We start from the raw sequence: 24,764 nt of genomic DNA, 5'->3' as shown, positions 1-24,764 counted from the left end.
ATCAGCATTGAACTCCATTGGTATAGTTCCATCAGTCAAAAACATCAGCAATTGATCATACCAAGACTCAGTCACAGCAGTCTGCACATCAAACAGCTGAGCATCAGGAAGTGCATCATCTACCCCAGTAGGTGCTTCACCTGTTTCAATCCTGCTTAGATAATCTGCAATTACATGCTCCTTCCCAGGAGTATGCTCAATCTGAAAGTCAAACTCTTGCAATAACAACATCCATCTTGCAAGCCTTCCAGTAAGAAGTGGCTTCTTGATCAAATACAACAAGGCCTGATGATCAACATGAAAAACTATCTTGTTCCCCAACAAGTAATGCCTGAACTTATTCAATGCATATACCATCCCTAAAGCTTCTCTTTCTGTCACAGGATAGTTTCTTTCTGCACCTGTGAGAACCCTGCTTGCATAGTACACAGGTCTGAACCATCCCTTCTCCTTCTCCTGCATTAGTACAGCTCCTATTGCTATATCCGACGCATCAACAAACACATGAAAAGGCAATGACCAATCAGGTGGCTGCAAAATTGGTGCTACTGATATCATTTTCTTCAACATCTGAAATGATTTCTGCTGAGGTTCATCCCATACAAATGCCACATCCTTCTTTGTTAATTGAGTTAATGGCAAGCATACATTAGACAAATACCTCAAATATCTGGAGTGCCACTTTGTCTGTCCAACAAACCTCATTAACTCTTTAACATTGGTAGGAACTGGTGCTGCTTGAATGGCTTCTATTTTCTTGACATCTATAGCCATTCCTGCTTCTGACACCACATGTCCTAAAAGTATTCCACTCCTCACAGCAATTACACTTTTATAAGGATTCAGAGCCATCCTGAATTGTCTGCATCTTTCAAAACAGAGCTTCAGATGTAGCAGATGTTTATCCTTCTTTCCAAACACTGAGAAATCATCCACAAAGACTCTCATAAAGTCCTGTAAGTAAGGTTCAAACACCTTATGAGCAACAAAATTAAATGAAGGTGGTCCATTGGTTAACCCAAAACTCATCACTGTGTAGGCAAAGGCTCCCCATTCAGTTATAAAAGTTGTTTTATGCTGATCCGACTCAGCAACACTAATCTGATTATAACCAGAAAATCCATCCAAAAAGCTGTACATTTCATGACCAGCTACTGCATCCAACACAGCATCACAAAATGGCATAGGAAAGGGATCAGTAATGGTTGCTGCATTCAATTTTCTATAATCCACACATACTCTTAAAGCTCCATTTTTCTTTGGCACAACCAGTATAGGAGACAACCATGATACTTCATGTACAGGTTTAATGAACCCTACTGCCAGGAGCTTATCAAGCTCCTCCTTCACCTGTTTGGCAAAGTTAGGATTCATTCTATATCTTTGCTGCACAATTGGTTTTGCACCCTCTTTCAAATTAATCCTATGTTGATGTAGTGCTGGGTCAATGCCTCTCACCTGAGAATAATCCCAAGCAAACACATCCTTATAATCAACCAATAATTGCAACAGCTGTGCCAAAAATTCCCCTTGAATGTGTGCACTCACTCTGACCATTCTTGGTTCTGCCTCTGTTCCGAAATTTAGCTCCTGAAGCTCCTCCTTTTCTACCCTGCTTGATGCCCCAAACTTCTTTTCATAGATTTTCTCAGCCATATCCCTGGCCTCCTTTTCTTCCTACTGAATCTGTTCCTTATCAGACATAGCATATTTCTGGTCCACCAACTGTAACAGTTCCTTACCCTGCACTGTCTGTCCTGGTGCTAAACCTGTATCTGGCTCATCCTGTTTCTTACCCTGCTGTAACATGCTTTCCACATCTACTTCAAACACAGGTACAACAGTTGGATTGGCCTTCAAGAACTCTTCCTCTTGGTCATCTGTGACCTCATCAGCAAAATTAATAGTCTGAGCAAACAGTGGTTTCTCACTTAATGGAACCATCTTCCTTCCCCTCATAGGTATGGTTACTTTCTTTTTCCCTTGTTTCAATATGACAACATTTTCTCCCCAGTCTTGTCTTACTTTAGCCAATCTGAACCAAGGCCTTCCTAATAGCATTTCATATGCAGCTGCTGAGTCTGACATTCTGAGTACCACAAAATTAACAAAAAAAGATAATCCTGACACCTGAATTTCCTGTGCTTTGAGAATTCCCAAAGGTTGTACCCTAGATTGGTCTGCCATTTTCACCTGAAAAGGTGCTGGAGCCATAGCTCCCAACTCCATTCTTTTGTACACTGCCTCTGGTAAAATATTCACCCCAGAGCCTCCATCCAATAACACATCATCAAAATTTTCTCCAAGAAAGTGTACTTTAATAACTGGTACCACAAAGTCCACATCTGCTGGATCAATTCTATTTACTGCTGCTGAATAAAACTGCCTGTCCATTGTGCCAAGTCCATTCAGGTTCTGCAGCTTTCTGAACAATCTGTCTTTGAAAGCTGGAACCAATTGCAACAACTGATCCAAAGATAATTGAAGAGGTGAGCTAATAAGTATTTCAAACCAATCCTTATCCTGTTTATTTTCCATCTCCTTACTCCCTTTATTCTGCTCTTCCTTTTCTTTTGGGTCATCCTCAATATCCACCTGCTTTGCCTGGTGTTTGGCAATCCTTTTTGTAACCTGGTCTCTTACCCCTTTTTGCTCCTTCCAATCCAAAGGTGCTTTATCCTTAGACCTAGTCACTGCTAGAACTTCAACATGATCCTCCTGCACACATTGGTTACAGTCACAAGCCCATTGATGTTCCTCTTCATTCCCTTGCTGCTCCTGTTCTTGGTCAGTATCTTGCATCTGCTTATCCTGAGAAAACACATCAAACAAGATTACATTTGCCTGAGCTGTTGGCTGATTTTGCTGCTGTTGCTGATTTTCAGGTTGATTGGGCTGATTATATCTCACAATGGGCATTCCCCTTTCTTCCCTATGCTTCACCCATAAAGCACAATTGGGACCTACCCAGTGATCTGGTGCACCACAGTACACACAGGGTCTCCTATTATTATTGTTCTCCTGCTCTCTCCAAGGAGGTCTAGGAGGTCTTGCCCTCTGAAATGGTGGTCTTCCCCTAAATGGTACTGCTTGATTTGCTCCAATTTCTGGTCTTCCTCTTCCTATGTTAGGTGCTGTCTGCCCTCTATTCTTTGGATTATACCAACAGCTAGCAGTACTATGTCCATCCCTTTCACAAATGTGACAATACACTTTTTCTTTAGGTGCTACAACAGAATAACCAAACTTTTTAAGTTTGCCTACCAAATCTTGCTCAATACTCTGCTTTTGCTTAACTTTCTTCTTCTTACTGCTCTTTTTCTTCTTTCTTTTTTCTGTTTCCTCATCATTGTCTGATGGTGAGTCTGAATCTGAGTTCCCACTGGAATCTGTGTCTTCAGATGCTTCTTCTGAATCTGAGTCACTGTCTTCTTTTCCTTTTGCTTTGGTCATGCCAAGTCTCTTCTCCACCCTTGCAGCAGCAGTAACAAGGTCATCCAGACCTCCAGCAATATCAATGCTAGCTACTGCTCCCTTTAAGCTGCTTCTCAATCCTTTCAAAAAATAACCTGCTAACATTTCATTAGTGGGTCTTTCATTCCCCTGCAATCTTTCTACTAAAATTCTGAACTTCTGTGCATAGTCTTCAACCAGCATCTTATTTTGCTTAATTTCTCTGAGTTTTCTCAGGACATCAGTCGGAGTCTTCTCCTTTCTAAATCTCTGCAGAAATGCCTGCTTCAAAGCATTATAAGTAGCAAAATGTGCAATGCCATATTGGCTGAACCAACTCATGGCCTTTCCTTCCAATGTGGCAGCAAACTGTTCCATCTTTACTCCATCAGCATACATCACCTGATAGCCACTTGCCTGCCACTTAGTTTCAAACTGTGCCACATGACAGTCAGCATCTTCCTTACTCCCTGCTCTAAACTTGGCTGCCTTGACCTTTGGGTTGGGTGGTGGTTGAGCCATTGGAATGGGTTGTGGTGGTCTCCTAGGTCTTTGCCTGGTAGCACCCTGAAGTGGGTCAAACTGGATCCTTCTCCTGGTGGTTCTTCTTGCCAGGAATAAAGCTCCAATAAATTGCCTCACTCTCTCTTCTCCTGCTGCTCCTGATCCTACCCCTCCTTGGTCTACAGGTTGCTGCCCCTGAGCATCGGGTGATTGCTGATTGTCATGATCATAGTTAAATGGATCAATGTTTCCAGCCTGTGCTTGAGCCCTTGTGTAGTACACTCTTCCTACTCTCCTGTCTCCCTCTGACATGCATCATTACTTGAAAATAAACGTTAACCCAGCGGATCGCCAAATGTGTTGTGGGTTAGGTCAACACATGAACATCATACACAGCAATAATAACCATCTACTCCACCATACTTCATTAACAACAATTCAGACACAGTAAACATGACTACTCTAAATATCAGAGTAAGCAAAAAATACACTGAATAGTTACTGCACTGCACCATCATCATCACATTCATATCAGAGAACAGATACCTCGTGCGCAGATACATTCCCCACTTTTATAGATAAATCCAACTTAACTACCCAGTCACAAGACATTCAGCAGACTGCAACTGAAAGACAGTTACATCCGACTTAGCAAAATACAACTCAGTAAATATCCGATAAGTCAAAATCCGACTTAGCTATTCAGAGTCAGTTTCTAACATGTGCCTCTCAACATTGATGTTGTAACATCAAGTCAGAAAAAAAGTTTACGAGCCTTATGACTACCAAGTGAACTTGTCTAAAGATCAACCAACAACCAGTCAATCAACAACCAGTCAGCCCTCAATTTATAATCAATAACCGTAAACAAAACCATATGATCCAATTAGGCCAATCAAAATCAGCCAGCATGGATTTCAACTCCTAATGCACATATTCAATAGTTAACAATGCTATCACAAATCAAAGTCAGTAGATTAAATACATTTTCACTTTGCATTCAGCACCCAACATGGACTGAAAACCTCCTTTTTAAAGTCAGTGTTCTAAGGCAAGAATCAAACCCTAGGAGAATTCAAGTCTCCAAATAATGAGTGAGTTATAAGAGTTTTTTGAGTTCAAGGTTTAGTAAGAGCAAGAGCAAAAGATCAGAGTTATTTATGAAGAGGCAAAGCACCCCAGCAACAACAGAGGTAAGCAAGTTTTCCATACTTCCAAAACCATGTATCAACCCATATTTCCATATTCCAATTTCAGTAGCAAATCTCTTTCCTATGGCCTTTTAACCCAAAATTTGTAAGCCCAAATCATTTCAGAAAACAAATTCCCATGTATCTGCCTGGAGGAATATAAACCATCGACCGGTAAACCACCATATAACACTCCAGAATATAAACTAGTGTCCAGCATTTCACCCACCTTAGTAGAAAGATTAAGCCAGATAACAACAACTAATTAGGGTCTTATCCACAAAATGTATTCACAACTAGATTAGAACTTGCAAATTTTCATTATCATTGAGTGAGTTACTTCATTATCATTGAGTGAGTTACTCCATTATCATGCTACATCAAAACTTCAACCATTTATTCTTTATAGGCAGACAGAAAGGACCAAGTCTAAATGAGGATTAGGTAACTCTAATAAAACTCAATGGCCAGTAAAATATAGAACATGTGAAGCAGAAGCCTTCCCACTAATCATCCAGGTCTAGGGGAAGCATATCAATAGAAAGATAGGTAGTTTTCCACCCTCTCTCTCTCTCTCTCTTTTGAAATTAAACATACACAAGTGTAAGTGAGGGAGCACAGATCCCTCACATGCATATGTATCCCAAAGTCCTACCGGCTTTTAATGAGTGAGGACAGATGCAGAGGGGCACCATTGAAGAGGCATTGAAGCCACACGTACCCAATGAGGTAATTGAGTGGTTTGCATATATAGAGGTTGAAGGAAAACATGCAGAGCTGCAGCCCCGTGACATGCTAGTCTTTAAAGGATGATAGATTGAAGGGGGTATTGAAGTCACACATCCACGATGAGACAAATCATAGCCTGCGTAGGGGAGCCACTTGAACTCAAGTAACCCCCAAGGCAAGAGACAATGTGTTGTACACCCAGTAGATGGGGAAAGGATTTTGCAGAGGAATCAAGGGAGATAGATAGGCAACCGATCATCATGAAGAGTCCGGGACGCCATAACTCAGGTATCATGGCCAAACCAAAAGCTTGATTTGCACCAAGGAATGAAGAAAAATGGGGTTTTGTTTTAATAAAACCTAGTGAGTGTCATATTAAGGGGTTCATTCCATTGGGTAATCATGGAAATCATTGGGTAAGGGGTTCACCAGATAAAACGCATAGTAAACATCCATAAGATGCTATAACCTTCAACTGCTTTATGCATAGCAAAAGTCAAATTTTAAGTATCTTTACTGTTCATAGTTTACACAGCTTTTAGCTCAATTTTAGACTCAATTGAATTTTACATGGGTATTTAGTTTCAATCATGTGTAACGATTCCATGCCTTGGCAAGAGTCGTCTTAAAAACTATTTCATCACTCCATACATTTGTAAGAACGTTCCAAAGATTTAAAGTCTTACTCAAGGCTCTTTTCAAATCTTATCAAGAAATGTATTCTTTTCAAAGCTATTTATGTACTTCATTGTCTATTATCATATTTCAAAGGCCTAAGTTGTTATCGAGCTCGGTGTATGTCATGTGTTCCTTTATTTTGTCTGGGAAGTAAAAGAAATTAGAAAATATTTTGTGTGACAATCAGTTTGACATCTAGAGATGGATTATAGGTAATATCGAAGTTGATACTTTTTTTGTAGATAAATGTGGCTTGGGGTTCTTTTAGGATGCACCCATAGCTGCATACTCCTAATCAATTTCATTGTTATGCATTGATTTGGTTCCATTACTTGGAAGTTAAAACAATCACAATGCGTTCAAGCAAAATTATGTTAAATAACCAAAAAATTCTGTTAAATAACCGTAACACATCATTGTAATGTTTGTGTGTGAGTGTGTGCATGCAAGTAAATGTGCATGTTGTATGCGTATCTATGTGCTCAAGAATTTGCATTTGGTGCTTTGCTCCACAAACCTCTTTTTGAAGGTAAAGTTAGTAGCCACCTAATATACAAGTTCCAAGCATTTCTAAAAAAGACAACTTTAGCTAATACTTGACAGAGCATCAACATAAATCCATTGTCATGTAGCCCCTTTGAGATCTAAGATCAAGGGGATGCTAAGGATGCGGCCCTTTGAAGAGTTGAATCTCTCTCACATAGGGTCCACGTTTTTTAGATATGTCTACCAAGGAAAAGATGAGGAAAGCATCAATCACTGAGGGTCCAGTGATACATAGTCAAGCAAGTGTGTTGCATATCATCATCTCCGACCACCTATAGAGACCTTGCATCCATCTTAAGTTGAATATTTTGCTTCTATCAGCCTTTTGGAGTTTGTTGCTTCCTCCCATGCAACTGTAGAAAGCTTTTGTGGTGAGCTTTAATGTATCTTTACCATGTAATCCACATCTCTCTCCATGTCCCCATAGGCCCACTTAGAAGTGATCCCAACACAAACAAAAGGAGCATATAAGGTGTTTGTACCCAGCAACTCTTAACCTTCTCCGCTTTGAAGAGGGGAGGATCATGTTACAAGAGAGTAGAGGCTAAGCTTTTATAACTAGCCGCGGCAACGTGCGGATCACATACTAGTTTGCAATAAAGTAGCAAATTTATTACATCGTAATCATGGAAAACATTTCACCCCCACCATAGCAATGTGTCCTTGAGCCAAAGTTAAATGATGGGACCACATTCAAAAATTTCACCCCCACCGCAACAATGGGTCCTTGATTGATCCAACTAATTCAATTGACACACTAAAAATTCAATAATGATATAGATGACATACAACAATGTTTATTTTTAGGCCTAATTGGCTAGTTGTATATGAATTGAACGTCCAAGAGGACTCTTTAATGTTAGACCTTCCAAAGCTTGAAAAAAACTTAAAACTTAGGAAACCTATTTAAGAAACAAGTGAAGGAATCACGGTGGCTTTCTAAAATAATTAGAACGTGATAAAATCATTAGTTTAAGTAGAATCAGTGTTTCAAGAAGGATTGCCTCAGGTTAGCCTTGAGCCGGTTGAAAATGGAGACTACTTGGTTGCAAACCATGGTAAAGGGAAGAAAAATTGGTGAAATATGTGAGAAAATAGTTCAAAAATCCTACAAATTTTAAATTTATGCTAGTATTTCCGGTTCACGTCTTTGTGAAAAGAAAACTCAGTCGACGACCGCTTAATAAAAGAGACTTTCATAAATATTGAATATAATTAAGTTATAAAATGTAAGAAAAATCAAGCCATGTGAGGCTGTGAAACGAAATATGAAATTAAAAAAACTCATTAATATATATATGTATGCGTGCGTGTGTGTGTGTGTGTGTGTGTGCACGCGCGCGTGTGTGTATCCATAAAATTTACTAGAATTATGTAAGTGAAGTTTCACTTTAACATTCCAAAACAATAGAATGCAAAAAAAAGTCAAGACATGTCAGGATATGAAATGAAAGTGAAATAGACATTTAAAGTAAGTCTCCATCATGCACTGAAAAAACAATCAAAGTCTCCCTAACCCAACACAACACTAAGGTTCCTTTTATAAAGCAAAAATTCAAAGGCTTCTCTTAATTTTACAAGCTCTCACCTTCAAACTTAAATTTGAGGTAAATGTTAAAATTTGTAGGTTTGATTACACTAAACCTAAGTACAGGCATAGGAGGCATAGGCTATGGTGGAAAATATAGGTGGGCCAAAATTTTTGAAGCACGTCTAATTAGAGGGTATCTCATGAGATACCCTTTAAGAAACCAAAGCAAAAGGTATGGGCTCAATATTGACATCTGGTAGGCAATCAAACTGAGAGAGAGAGAGAGAGAGAGAGAGAGAGAGCGAGAGCGAGCGCTTCCTGTCTACTACCTACACAATCATTGAAAGTGGGAACAACAGTCTTTTCTTTTGTTGTATAACCACAAATGTATGTATAATAGCATACTGTTGTTGGGTTTTCAAGCCATGGTCGATGTTTTTCTAGCCCGTGTGGTATCATTCCCTAGCTTTGTAGCACCTAACAGTGGTATCAATGTGCCAAGAGGTCCTTGGAATTGCATCTCAAAACGCTTTCGTAGAGCCAAATCACAAATGGTGGTGGGTGGCATCCCAAACCGCAAGCAAAGAGGCAATTTTGCATTGTGTTCCAAAATGCTCCACAGTAATTGGTGTTGATTGTGATACATGCATCTTGAAACACTGTCTATAGCAACTAGACAGTGAAGGTCCTCCTCCTTGCTGAAATGCTCAAGATATCACAATAGGCCCAAGCAAAGCCGAAGCAGTAGCCTCTCAAAATGCTAGGTAAGCAGTGAACTCACTGCCTGATAGCATTTCAGAACGCTCCTAGTCAACAAGCAAGTTGGTGGCGGCATAGAGTAGCGAAGAGGAAAAAATTCAATTGACGGTCTCTCACAATGTTGCAAATTGTTGCTATTGCAATTTCTTCTAATTTTGGTGCATATCAAAACGTTGTTGCAAGCCATTTAGCCGTCGAGGATGCATTTCAAGACGCCCTTGTCAACGACAATTTGTAGGTGACAAAGTGGTGCTTAGCAATAGTGGTGGCATTAAGCGATCAAGTCAACAATTGGAGATATTGTTTGTTAGCCAGCATCTCAAAAGGGGTAATCTATTAACACGCAAGTTCATTGTCACAAAAGATCATCTCTTTATACTTGGAGCATTCAATTGCATGAAGAAGCACTTAGCCACAGAGCTTTATGAGCTTCACACAATTGAGAATAGCTAGATGGAGATTGATTCAATGATAATGTTGATCTAGAAAGAAATCCAAGTGTGACTCTTCCAATGGATGGCTTTAAACACTAAGTACATCAACACATAGTTCAAAAAGTGTTTTTCCTTGTTGAGTGTCATAGGTTTATTATGGTTTTTTATGTTGTCACCATCATTGTCAAAAGCCTTGTTTTAGGTTGTCAATTGTTATCGTGCCCCAGATTTATACGGATTATAAACACTACCATATGAAAAGTGGTAAGACCTCCCATCTGTTTGGTTAAGTTGTTGTTGTCTCCACTCTGATTGTTGTCTAAGGGAAGTACAGACACCCTGATGTTGTTGTCAAGGGAGGGGGGTGCGCGGGGGGGGGGGGGGGGGGGGGGAGGAAGACTTCTACTCAAATGTTTTAGGTGGTTGAACTCTACCATCATATGTTATCAACCCATTGTCACTGATTTGTAAACCACATTTCATGAGGTGATTGGATAAATCTAAACCCAAGGTTTGGAGCAAACCAAAAAGCCCAATATGATGGTAGCTACGTTGGCATACACCCTATGTGTTTGAGGGGAGGTTCTTTGTGATAGCACCAGGTTATGGGTATACCTAAAACCCATGGTTGCGAGAAACCCTAAAACTCACGGTTTGTGAGTATACCAAAAACTCATGGTTAAGAGTAAATCTAAAACTCTATGTCATGAGAGTGGTGAATCTAGTTTGAGCTTGAGGGGGGGATTGTTAAGATTTCAAGCTCTAGTCGATGTTGGTCTAGTCCATGTGGGATCATACCCCGTAAGAGAACTGAGGAGAACCACTCCCTAGTCTGGAGTTTGCATGGGTAAAAGGGTTGTTTTACATGGTTAGGTTCTCCTATATATGTAATAGTTTTCATTAATTAGATATGGTGTGTTATATTTATTATGTCGATCTGCTCTTCTCTCTCGTTAGTGTCTTCTGCAGCTCGATCCAACCATGGTAGCGGTGGTGCTCCTCCGTCGACATCCCCCCTAGCTTCAAAGCAAGCTAACAACTATTTGCCCTATTTACTACAAATTGGGTCTCTTGAAAAAACACATAGATAAAACCATCAAACTCTACATCATCAAGTTTACTCTTTTTCATAAGCCTAAAGGTGGAGGAAAAAGTCCAATAAGAATCTAACAACGCATCAAGAATATTGTCAGAAATGAGCTCACTAATGAAAAGCAATAGCTCAGTGAGATCTTTATAACTTACAAGAAATACATTAATATCATCCTCCTTGTGCATGACCTCGGGCTCTAGCTCTTTACATAGCTAAGCAATTTTTGCCAAATTTGAACCTATATACAAGGAAGCTAGTCTATCCCATGTCTATTTTGGTGTTTGTGCTGAGCGAATGTGTGGAATAATGGAGGACTTTTTAAAATTAACAATCAATCCATGAGCTTGCACAACCTTAGCATCTCAACGTGTGTGCTCAAGAGTAGGCAAAACAATTGTAGCAATAAAAATGCTAGAACCTATACCATCATCCACAAAACCTAGTCTTACATCAAAACCTCACATAATGTTACAAATACCCTTTGCAACAAGGACATGTTGCATCATGTATAAATGTCCCCATTCATTTTTTTCTCAACAGATAGCATGCAAAAAGTTTCAATGTTGGTAGCCATGGACGGTGACTATGGTAGATGCAAAAGTTTACTTGTAGAGAAACATTGCACAAAATAAATGTGTGCTATATAGCGTAGACTACAAAGTTCTTGTTTTGTAGAAATTGCAAAATCAAAAAATCTACAAAAAAAGGATAAAATTGTATGCACAATACTATTAATAGTAGAAACAAAGGTCGAAATGAGTCAAATCAAAAATCTGATACCCCAAGTCATCTTATCTTTTCCAAAGATTATGTTGCCCTATGAATGCTCATAAAAAACCACTTCAATCAGAGAACACAAGCTGGAAGGGTGCTTATCATGTTTCCCTCGATGTTGAAGCTTGCTCTTATATCTATTGTTCAGAAACACGCTACATGAATGCACACAAAGATTGTAAAAATGAAGGAAAAGCTAAAGAGCACACAACATAGGAAATTACCGAGTGTGTCAATACAAAGATAAGGCTTGCTCTAGAGTAATCTACATATATACAAGCCATAGGGAAAAAGAAAACCTCCTAATAACGAGGGAAAACATCGATGGTCCTAAGTGTGTTCGTACACATCATAATATGGTAAAGGAAGAGAAGGGGGGGGGAGGGGGGCGGGGGGGGGGGGGGGGGGTAAGACTCTCTTGCAAGCTGCACTAATACGTATGTCAAGTGTGTGTGTGTGTGTGTGAGAGAGAGAGAGAGAAGAAAAAACAAGACAAGCAACTCAATGAAATTCGAGACGTGCTTCTATTATTTTAACTTCTAATTTTCAAAAATAGTCTCAACCATTGAAAATTATTTCCTAGCTACACAATCTAAAAAACATTGTCTTGGACAAGCTTTTTTGTACCTTAACATGCTCCCACCCCCGAGCTGTTGTCAAAGGAAGTGCCCACATAGAGGTCATTTGTGGGAAGAACACACATAAGTGCCTGCAAAAGGACGATCCCCCATGTTGTCTTGGTGTTAACTCTACAACTTGAAGTGGTGTAGGTTCTCAAGGTTTCCATTTGAAACTAGGTTCCTCTTTGCCAAGGACTTCTACAATTGTTGGTAGGTATATGTATAAGTTTGGGCTGTGCCATTAATGGTGTGGCAATGAAGGAGAAACAATGTTCTACACAAATCCCTTTAAGTGGATTTTTTGCAAATTCAACTATGTTTTTGATGTAATTAGACTATTTTCTTGCAAAATCTAAGCACAATATTTCCTTTTCACTCTCCTTTTGATCAACTGTCTTGAATTTCTAACCAGCTTAAGGCTAAGTTGAGATACACATTTCCCGAACATTAGGGAGAAAGATATTAAAGAGTTGTCTACGTCCTCTATTTCATATCATTATATTGTGGTTACTACTTACAAATTGACAAAATGATGTACATTTGAGCTAGAAGATCTTAGTGGGACAGATGCTTGAAAAAGAGTTAGGATAGAGTGAGAGGTTGTTTTACCTCGTGTCTTATTTTGTAGATAGGGCCAGCATATGGTGAAGTTACAAAAGCCCCAACAGTAGACAAGTTGTGGTTGAGAGGGATATGTAGCTTACTATGCCCTTGAGGTTTGAAATGTTTTCTCTACCAGCAAAGCATCAAAACACAAAGACTTCTTTTTCTTCTTTTTTTGGGCAAAACTCACAATTGTGAGTGAATTATATTGATCATCTCAAAAAATTATAAGAACTTGCCATGCTCGTGCCGAGCCATGACACCATCCAGAGACCAAACTTACATCAGCTTTCTGGGGAGCCACCCCTAACACAAAGACTTCTTACAAAGAGGCATTATTTGAACCATATTAGGTCCTTAACTAGAGAGAGTGAGGTTAAGGGATGTGCACTAGTTAATATATGCATTGTCTTTCATACACACACAGCTTAGCATGAAGAAGTTGCTTGTATACCTCCTAAAGATCTCTATTGTGTGTTTGGTCTTTAACTTTGCCATTCATTACATATCAGCAATGAGCAATCCATGAACAAAAAAGACTCATATTTTAAGAGAAAAAAGACATAAGAGTGCGATGAATTGTATCAGAAAGACAAGTAAGATGGAGTGGACATGACTGTGATTTGTCCACAAAGCTGGGTTGGCGAGATGTTCTCGACGGTAACCATGTTGCCCACGATGGAGAGCCCCATCTTTGAATAAGTGGATGCCTTCAAGGCTCAGCTATTTTTCAAAATGTCATTGAGGAAGAGATACATAAAGAGCTTCTCTTACATAAACTCTTATTACATAAATGACTACACTTCCAAGCAATAATAGCTCCTTTGAGGCCTCAGTTGTATTTCCTCATTTTCTATAAGACATTTTCAAATTTTCTCCAAATAAAAAATAAGAAAATTGACTATTGAGGCTACTTAAGGCCCTTTTTGATACCAAAAACTTGGCAAGAGAAGCATTACACCATCAACCCACCTTAGGAGGTGGAACATCTGAATATTTGTAAAAAGATGGCATCATAGAGGCAATGTGTGGTTGCTTTTGAAGGTCCTCACACAAGGAGTAGCGCTGCACACAATCGTACCATGGATTGTTATGCTCACAGTGAAAGTCTTTTAACACCCTCAAGGCGGCCGATGTGCACTTTAACCCAGGTTGCTTCCCAATATTTATCAACATAAGCATAAGCATGTTGGTCCTCTTCACAAACCAATTGCTAGGAGATGGCATCACAAGAAGTTTTGGACAAATTCTCACAATAATTCCCACATTGCGACTTACCTCAACATCATGAGCTTCGGTGAGGGAGGCACTGAATACCTAGCTAGGTATGCAGTGCCTCTCGAGCAGAAGCTCATGATGTTGGGCATTGTATGAAAAACACTGTAATGACTCCGTTTTCCTACATGAGAAAATTTCTACATCTTCTTGTGCATGGGTTGCTCCATCAAGCTCTAGCTGCTGCCTCATGCTCTAGATTCAATGGCCTCCTTAACATATGCATCAATCAACTTTGCTTGAAACTTTCCCATAGAGACAAGAAACCAAAACCTTTACATGATGTCCTTTCTTTCCCACCTGTGTTTGCGAAAAACTAGTGTTTAGTGCATTCTTAACCATATAAAATTGCAAAATCTCAGCCAGATTCCGAGCACGCCTTGAAGCACAAGAAGTTTTGGACAAATTCTCACAATAATTCCCACATTGTGACTTACCCCAACATCATGAGCTTCTGTGAGGGAGGCACCGCATACCTAGCTAGGTATGCGGTGCCTCTCGAGCAGAAGCTCATGATGTTATTCACTGTATGAAAAACATTGGAAAAGACTCCATTTTCCTATATGAGAAAATTTCTAAATCTTCTTGTGAAGAAAACCTGACAAATTTTATCCATGAAGAAAACAAAGCATATCCATGAACCCAAGGAAGAAGTTCAGAGTAAGCAGCTTCACAAAGAGTCATACATTTAAAGGGCCACTCTCACCAAAAAAACTCTTATTAATCAATGATTAATACTTCCAAGCAAGAAAACAAGATTGCATACAATACCTTCTGATATGAAAACCTTGGCAAGAAAAAAGCATTATCCCATCAACTCGCCTCAGGAGGTGGAAACATCAAAATATTTGGGCAGAGATGCCACCACAGAGGCTATATGTGGTTGCTTTTGAAGATCCTCACACAAGGGGTAGCGATGCACGCAATCGTACCATGGATTGTTAGGCTCACAGTGAAGGTCTTTCAACACCCTCAGCACTGCCGATGTGCACTTAAACCCGGACCCGAGCCCTATCTGCCAAACTCTGTCTCCTTTCTTTAACCTCTCCTTGGCTTCCATGTAAGCTAATATGTACCACACCCCAGAGCAAGATGTGTTTCCAAACCTATGCAAAGCCATTGCCGACGGCTCTATATCGTAGCGGCTCAACTTCAGCCCCTTCCCTACCCCTTCTATCACTGCCCGCCCACCTGGATGTATGCAGAAATGCTCAAATGCAAGCTTGAAGTTGGGCACAAATGGCTGCACCCCTTTCTTCTTCAGTACATCTTTCTGCGCCATGTTCCACCCTGCTTTGCAAAGCTCAGTTAGTGGCAAAACCCTAGGGGCAAGGCTCTTGATGTTCACTGTCAATGCGTCGCTTGCAACCTTGACTAGCTGCGGGCTCAAACTAGCTCCGCATATCCCCTCCTCGTCTTCTCGCATCTCAACCACATGATGTGCACCATCATGCCGAGCCATGTTAACTCTTACCACATGCATTACTTGCATCTTCGCTCTCTTCTTGTCTTCTCTCCTATTTGAAAGGACAACCGCATTCCCTGCACTCCGGAAAAGGCAGTTGGTTACCATCATCGGCCTTTCCTTGCCAACGTAGAGGGCCTGGATAACCTCCGAGCTTGCGATTAGCGCATACCGAGCCCTATTACGATGCACTTGTAGCAAATCCCGGGCCAGTCCGAGAGAGATCAAGCTAGCACTACAACCCATACCTGCCAAATGGAAGGTTTTGACATCTGATCTCATCTTGAAGTAGTTCACCAAGAGGGCTGACAAGGACGGGGTGGGATTGAATAAGCCGCAATTGACGACAAGTATATCGATTAGCCGGGGAGAGATACCAGCTTTTTTAAGCACCATATCTACAGCACCCACAACAATAATGTGGGCTTGGTTGTAAGAGTCTTCCATGGATAGGTAACGACCTTTAGTGAGGTTAGCACGAGGAATATGCGCCTCTTCGCCGATGCCGGACTTGAGGAAGACTTTGCTTTGAAACAGTATATCCCTGTCTGGAATATTACCCAAGCCCATGAGAAAGTAGAGCATGGTCTCCAAGCTTGTCTTGGTGTCATCGGGGCACTTTGCACAACTGTAATCGATGACGTATACTGCAGGCTTGCGACGGATTTTCAGCAGAAATAAAAACAGTGCCATTGAGCACATTGTGAGCAGCAGGGTAAAGAGTGAGGAGCACTTAGAAGAATCAACAATATCTGTCCCCCATGATGAGATCAGGGATTGTGCTGTGAAAACCACCATTGAGTTCTCTCTCTCTCTCTCTCTCTCTCTCTCTCTCTCTCTCTCTCTCTCTCTCTCTCTCTCTCACACACACACACACACACACACACACAAACGCACAGATACAAAGCGCGCGACTTACACAGACCCTCACCTCATTGTACCAGAATCCTAAACATCACACCCTCACCTCATTGTATCAGAAGCCAAAACATTACACCAAACCCTTCACCGGGCTCAAAACAAGCCCATCCATGCTCTCTCTCTCTCTCTCTCTCTCTCTCTCACCCCCCCCCCCCCCCACACACACACACACACAAGACGTCTTCACCCCAGCCTACACGCAGCAATCAAACTGACCCACGTGAGAGACAACGCGACGTATGCACACGGCAAACCCGATCATCATAGAGCTCATAAATAAGCTCAACGCTCTCTCTCTCTCTTTCTCTCTCTCTCTCTCAACATGCCCCAGGACTAATTGACATGGCCACACGCATCCCATCTCTTCTTATTTGCATACAACGGCAGGAGACCTGCAGCACGCGCTGCGGCACCATCAACATCGAACACAAGAGCTCAATCTGCAATGCGGCTGCATGCATTAATACGAGTCAAGACTCTCTCTCTCTCTCTCTCTCTCTCTCTCTCTCTCTAAAATTTGCCTTAAGGCTAGGTAGATTTATAGGAAGGCGACACTTGGGAAAGTTGTTGAAACAATGAAGTGGGTCATTCCCCGCTTCTCTCTCTCTCTCTCTATCTATCTATATATATCTCAATCAGCTATGGACCTATCAGCACTGATCATACAATAAGCTATGGTCACACGGGGCTTGAATAATATTTGGGCCGAGGGCAAAGACCTCTTCCTATGCCCATTTTTTGAAGTTTACTTTCTCTCGAGACGGCTTTATGTAATATGAGCCAAAGAAGATCCATTATTTACTGGTCGATTCCTAGGGCCCTATACTTTGAAACTTGAAGGCCCAAAAATTACAGACAAGTTTATCAATCACCACATTTTGTTGAACATATTGTGAATAGCAAGCTACATTCAGGTGAGCATTTAGCATGACGAATAGGATGATTGATCTCGTAGCTCGTCTTACAGCCTCCATCTGGATACTTTTAGAGAAAGAGAAGTAATGGTACTTAGCGCTCCCCCGAGGTGATTAGGTGACAATTTACACCTGCTTTTGAGAAGGTGGACCTCCCAATGTCTAAGGTTAAAAGCTAAGGGAAAGGTCAAATTCAAAAATCCAGTGACCATTAGCTAAAGGCCAGAGGTCTCTCCACATCCCGAATCGTTAGATCAATGGTAGGACTAGGGGGAATGCCCCTAAACTATGCATACAGTTTAGGGGACTGTTATAGCCAAGGGCTATATAAGTGTATGTTGGGAGGAGAAGTACATGCCCTAGTTCCCAGTGACCTTTCACTAGCATCAAAGCAGTGATAGTCTTGGGAAAGGAGGAGAGGTCGCGGATCCATAATTTTGCATGGACCTTGCATGGCCATGCATGTTTGTGAGAAAGAAGACGAGGCCCGACAAAGAGCATGACCACGAAAGCGGTCGCTTGCGAGGAAGAAGGTGCCATGGCAATGTACACAGAAACGAGCTCTATAGGTGCCAAAAGGGGTCGTCTTGCCCTGCTCATTAATTTTCATCCTTGGCTCGCCCTCCACGATGGGACATATAGAGCTACATGAGCAAATCTCTGCTACTCATGTTGCCACTGTGAAAGAACTCCATGGATCTTCGTTTCTTTTGCATAGGGCGCCCAAAAATTGGATATTTTTTAGATGGCCATGGCCAAAGCCACCCTAAGAGTGGTTTCCCTCAAGCAAGCTACTTTGGAGCATCCAAAAGCTCAAGAAATAGCAATCTTGGGCATGATTCTAAGAAGCCCTCAAAGAGAAAGTTGGAAGAACGTTCCTAGATTTTTAAATATTGTCTCAATTTTTGCAAAGTTCAAGGGAGGATGATCAAGATGCTCGCGCTTTCACAAGAAAGTGTTCTCACCTTGGGTTTTGGCCAAAGTAGATAAGAAAAGGAACATCTCAAGGAGGGAAGATTGAGCAACATGGGTAAGTTAGGATATGGAGCAAGCTTGTTAGAGCGAGCTTTTTTTTTGGGTGGTTGATGCACACTATATACTACTTCCCCCCTTGGCCACCAAATCCACTGACTCTTCTCCTCCACCCTCTCTTCCTCCACCACCTGCCCCTACCCCCTCTCATCCTCCCTATATGTTGCCCACTACTCTCTTTCTCTAGCCCTCCCCCTACCTCCACATCTCTTTCTCATTGACTTCTTCCCTCTCTCTCTCTCTCTCTCTCTCTCTCTCTCTCTCTCTCTCTCTCTCTCTCCCCCTTTATCTCACCTCCTTAGCCTACACCCACTACATATCTCTCATGCTCTTTCCCTCCCCTTACCTCCATCATCCATGCCTCTTTTTCACTACTTATTTCCTCTCTCTTACCCATTCCTTTTCTCCTCTCCCTCCCTCCTTTGTGCAATCCCCAATCCTCTCTCTCTCTCTCTCTCTCTCTCTCTCTCTCTCTCTCTCTCTCTCTCTCTCTCTCTCTCTCTCTCTCTCTCTCTCTCTCTCTCTATGCTCACTGCAAGTTCAGGATCCGAGTATCACACACTACTAGAAATTTTAGCTCTTGATTACATCTGAACTTCCATGACATAGACCAAGACACTTTTCTCTCCATGCACAGTGTGGGCTCTCCAATATGATTCTCATCCCTACGATCCTTAACACTAGTCATGTAATTGGAAATTCAAGTGTCCTGTCTTCCTACTAAGTTTTGGCAATTTATTTGTCAAGCTAGAAACAAGTTTTTTACCCATTTCTTAACCATAGGTGGAATATTGAGAGGGAAGAAAACGGTGGATTTGTCTCCATGTCAAAATACAAGCCCTATAGAGAGAATTATGGTTAGTTTTAAGTCATAAATGTTTAGAAAAAAATTAAGTTATTTTAAAAAAAGCATAAAATGCTTATATCTTCTTGTAGAGATGTCCTTTTTTATGTTTGTAAAAGCCAAGTGCTAGTACTTAGTGTTACAAAACAATGGAATGCCCTTCAAGGACAAGTTTCCAACTCGCTTGCAAGTTATATATATGATTACATACTTGAGTACCTGGTGACTAAGAGCATAATTTTGGCCTTCCAAAGGTCTTCTCATGGAATTGGGGCTCTTCTAGTGCAGTTTGAGAACTACAATTGAGTTTATATGTTGAAACAAGAAACTATGTACTTTTTCGGCTCCTCGACTCGGTAAATCTTGTCGCTTGAACCCTATCTTGATTTTTTAATTCTACAAAATCTCTTGGAAATCTTGAATCTTGCACAATAACGTTGAAACCAAGGCTTTAGGTGTCCCAATTGTGTTTGTGAATGATCTCTCTCTCTCTCTCTCTCTCTCTCTCTCAATGTCACTCTCTATCCCTCGATTTGTATATATACCTCTTCTATACTCTAAATATGTCCATTCTCTCTCTTTCCTCCCACCGTCGCCTTGTATATCTGCCTCCCTCTTTCACACCCTTCTTCATTGTCTCTCCCTCAATCCCTCTCCTAACACTAAGAATGTGTGTGTGTGTGTGTGTGTGTCTATATATATAACACCATATTAGAGAGTTTGAGACTTTAGAGCCAATTTGAAAATTACCAATATCTTAAATATTTGGCCATATGAACAAATCTAAAAGTATTTTTTTTAATTAAAGCCTTCTATAAGGTAGTACTTAAAATGGTCTTCCAAGCCATGCTCTCAAAACTTTGGGTAAGATTGGGTCATGTGGTCAAATCTTACGCTTGTTTTAAAAGTAGAATTTTCCAAATTCTTTAATATGGTGTTCTATATGTATGTATATATAGCTTATCCAAGCAAAAAGAATCTTACCGGTGACATAATCAACTTATGAAATGCCCCACACGACTGTGCTAGCACTTCGTGTCTAGGGAAAAACATGTGTGATTAGATTATACACCTACTACTCCTTATCCTCCACCTCTCACTACTTTTTTACCTTTGTGACTTTTTAAAGCAATAAAACCACCTTGGATAGTGACACCCACTAGTGTAAAGTGATACCCACTCCTGTGAAATGAATTCCACTATCTTGCCCACCAAGGCGTTACCTTGAGCCTCAAGCCAAGCACTTCCTATATAAAGGAGGCCACGCCTCATTGTAAATCCATCTTCGGTTAAGTCCTAGAAGTGAGCCTTCTCTCCCTTCTAACATCTCAAGTCGAGTCCTTCCATAACTTATAGTAAGTGTTGGTAGTCAAACTAGACGGGCACCCTTCGAGTGCCTCTTCATCTTGAACCCCAAAATTTTAATGTTGATTATTTTGTGAAAAGCTTTGTAATTATACGAGAGTCTTTGATTTTCAGACACTGGCCAAGCAAGCCCTAGGTATAAAGCTCATTTTGTAAAGAGGAAATAGGACTTATCGTTATCACAAGTTTTGAGTTTTGGAGCGTACGACTAAGAGCGGCTACTCTCATGCACCTTGTAATCAACATATCTTGAGATCTTGTAATCTCATTTTGATTTCAAAAGTTGCAATGTGTTCCTTGTCTAATGCTCTTTCAATCAAGTATAATCATTGTTGATTTTGCGGTGGTTCACGACTACGCGTTAGTAGGCTAAATCTGTTGTTTTGAATGTGTTAATGATTTTTTGTTACTTTTCGACCATAGGAGAGTGTTCCTAGACCATAGGGCAACCTTTTTGGTATGTTCTGTTGCAATTTCCAGGACCTTGATCATGATGGATCGTGATTATGGTACCTCATCGTATTGTTAGTACCACTAAGCGTCTTAGACCTCCTCCCAAAGTTTTGTAACATTTGAAATTTGTTCGAGTGCCGAAATGGTGTGATGACTGATTGTAGTGACATAGGACATGGGTTGGTTGCCAGATCCAAGAGTGATAGATTTGTTGGTGCTAGAGATATTGTCGTTCCATACGTTCACTTCTTGAGGTTCATACACTCAAAGACTCTTCGTGCCCCATCCAAGTCACTTCCTTGAGTATTGACATTATGTAATTCCAGATAGCTTTGCTACAGACATCCGTCGTGGTGACTGATTGTAGTAACATAGGACATGGACAGGTTGCCAGATCCAAGAGTGATAGATTTGTTGGTGCTAGAGATATTGTCGTTCCATACGTTCACTTCTTGAGGTTCATACACTCAAAGACTCTTCGTGCCCCATCCAAGTCACTTCCTTGAGTATTGACATTATGTAATTCCAGATAGCTTTGCTACAGAAATTCGCCGTGGTGACTCGCTGACATTGGTGCCATTTTGCCGGGGATAATGATCCTTAGGTGGTGAGTGCCCTAGTTGTAGCTTTTTACTTATAAACCTTTGATTTTGATTTCCATTTCATTTACACTTTAGGAGTCAGGCAGCTAGACACGAGGTTTAGTACTTGGTAGAGGCTAGCATTCGGGGACTTGATAGGTCTACGCTTGAGGGATATTAGGAGTTCTAAGTGAGATACAAAAGCATTTCATTCTGCATATTTTTTAATGCTTTGAAAGTACTATTCCATATCTCGTTTGTCTTCCTATTTTGCACCATTTGTTGGTTTTTAGTCATAGGATTCAATTTTGTATTTAGGATTAGGTTAGGTAACATCTATAACCAGGATTAGGGAAAAAACTATCAAATCCCTATTTTGGTTGCCCAGACCATAAACTCTGAAAATCTTAGCAATCTGATAGTTGGAGCTCAAAAGCAAATACAAACCCTAAAATAAGTGAAAAAAGGGGTGAAGCAAGCCAAAGAGAGCTGATCTGAAAAGTTTGAGGCCAGAATGTGCAGGAACATGGATCGTGATCCATGACCCCCCTAAGGCAATTTGGGCAAAAACTGATACCAAAGAGTCCTGTGAGGTTCTAGATCACAAAATACGCACTTTTCATGGAATATTGACACATCAAACTCATCCAAATTAAGAATTCGGAAAAGAAGACACAAACCTTGGAAATAGTTTAAAAAAATCAGGCTTTTTTACTTTTTGAAATCTAAATTTGGCATACAACTGACCAAATTTCATACCCAGATGAGGTGGAACATGGATCATGATCCATGACCCCTTGAGGCATCTCAAGATGAGATTGAGGCAATGAGTATCTAGTATAATTTGGGATAACTTTTGTAAAGGTCATCATAGCAAGAAACAACATAAAGTTGACCAAATCACCAAAATACTAGTTGCAAGTCAAAAATCACAAGCAGCCACAAAATTTTTCTTTTCTCAGAGAAAAAGGTTTTCAAATCCAAAAATAAGTGGGGAGGTATACTCCATAGGGTGCATGTAATCATCAGACAAAGTTTGGGGTTCAGATCTGATGGAACATGGATTCGTTTGTCTGGAATATGATTCAGTAGTAGGAGGCTCAATGAAATTAAGAATAACATCTTGATATTCCACATTGTTGTCCCTTTGCAACCATCTTGGGTAGCCGGCATACTTCGCACAGATCATCAAGCCCTCAAGTGGCTCCAGTCTATGCCTAGTGCACTTTGGAGTGATCGCCAAGGATGATAGTCACAATTTTTTGAGCAATTTGGAGGTTTGATTGAGTATGTGCCTAGAAAAGCTAACCATGTTGCAGATGTGTTAAGTCACAAAGGACAGATCCTGGCTCTTGAGTCAATATCCACAGTTTCTCTTCAAGGTGTGTCTTTCGACAGCATGAAGCACCAGTACGCAGATTCCGAGTTTGGTAAGCAATGGTTGTAGGCTCTTGCTTCCCAAGGGCCTAGCAACTATCTCATTTGTGATGGTTTGTTGTATTTTTGTCACCGTCTATGTGTGTTGCCCTCTCTTAGGACAACCATATTGCACGATGCTCATGACTCTCTCACGGGTGGGCATAGGGGAATGAGCACCACTCCGGAAAAAATAGAAAGATTCTTTTATTGGCCTAAAATGCGAAAGGATGTGTTTCATTGTGTCACATAGTGCACGATTTGTCAAAAGGTAAAAGCTCCTTGGGGTAAACAGCAAGGGCTCTTGGTTCCGCTGCCTATTCCCGATGGACCTTTTCAGGATATTTCTATGAATTTTTGTGACTAACCTTCCACCTAGTTTGCATTCAAGGAACACTCAATGTTTGACAATTGTTGGTCGTTTCAGCAAGTTTTGCATGTTGAATCCTTGTAAGATCATAGTCACCGCACAAAATGTAGCATAGTTGCTCATTAAGCATAGGTACCCCCTCTGTGGTTTGCCAAAATTGATTGTTTCAGATAGGGATGTTAAGTTCACGTCCAATTTTTGGCGTGCTCTCTTTGAAAATTTTGGCACTAAGTTGAATTTTTCATCGGCTTTTCATCCACAGTCAGATGGTCAGATAGAGATTTACAATTAGTTGGCTTTTGATGTTTTAAAGTCATATGTGCATAATCATCAGTCTCATTGGGAACTCTATCTCCCATTGGTTCAAGCTATTTTGAATGATTCTTTTTCCTATGCCATTCGTCGAACTCCGTATGAGGCAGCTTTTGGTCGTCCATCCCAGTCACTTTTGACTCACTCAGTCTGTCAAATGTCTGATGCCAATGCTGAAAGTCAATCGTTGAATGAGATTTGTGAGAGTGTGAAGCTTCGGCTAAGCAAGGCTCAGAAGTCTTACTCGTGATAGGCTAACAAGCATTGTCAGGATGTTTTGATCAAGGAAGGGGATTGGGTTTATTTAAGGATCATGAAGCAACGTCTTAAGCAAGTTGGAAAGAAATATCCTAAATGTCTTTTAGAATGTATGGTTCATTTCCTGTCATTAAGAAATAAATGAGGTTTTAATGAAATTGCAATTGCCTAACTCACGGTCAATGCATAACGTTCTCCATGTTTCTTGGTTGAAAGTGTTTCATGGAACCCCTCCAAAGGACATTTCCGAAGAAGAAGAACCGGAGATAATCGATGAAGCTGAAGTCATGGAGCCGGAACAAGTGTTGTTGCATCGGTTTTGCCATGGTTCAAAGAAGCAAGTCAGACAGCACGGTTTGAAGTTCAAGGATCGAGGAACCCACGAGGCAGTGTGGGTTGATGAAGAGTTTTTCAAAGATGATCCCACGTTGTTGGCAACCTACAAGGAAGCCATGCATATCGGTACCAGTACCTCATTTTAAAAAGGAGGCAATGTCACGTGCACATCTAACCCTATGTGCATGATGTGGACAAGCTACAGGTCCAGGATTCAGGTCACCTTAGGAAGTGTTCAGGCACCTTTGTGAGCCTGTGCGCAGGCCATGCATGTCCAGGCACTTAGAGTAGTTGCATATCCTCTAGTT

General features: G+C 40.8%; 1 pseudogene across 2 annotated transcripts; it reads right to left on the bottom strand.

The window, feature by feature from the left end:
- Positions 1-14,253: 14,253 nt before the first annotated feature.
- On the bottom strand, positions 14,254-17,074 carry LOC147458935 (3-ketoacyl-CoA synthase 13 pseudogene; annotated as a pseudogene). Of its 2 annotated transcripts, XR_015187824.1 has the most exons (2): positions 14,961-17,074; positions 14,254-14,489 (listed from the first exon to the last, which is right to left on the bottom strand). The product of XR_015187824.1 is annotated as a 3-ketoacyl-CoA synthase 13 pseudogene, transcript variant X2 (transcript). The 2 variants fall into 2 exon arrangements; XR_015187823.1 differs by lacking the exon at positions 14,254-14,489 and having other exon boundaries at positions 14,892-17,074.
- Positions 17,075-24,764: the final 7,690 nt, after the last annotated feature.

The sequence above is a fragment of the Adiantum capillus-veneris genome, chromosome 4 (assembly GCF_014529385.1).
Source record: "Adiantum capillus-veneris isolate H3 chromosome 4, ASM1452938v2, whole genome shotgun sequence".
NCBI lineage: Eukaryota > Viridiplantae > Streptophyta > Polypodiopsida > Polypodiales > Pteridaceae > Adiantum > Adiantum capillus-veneris.
Note: the sequence above shows the minus strand (reverse complement) of the source record. Positions and strands in the feature narration are given on the sequence as shown.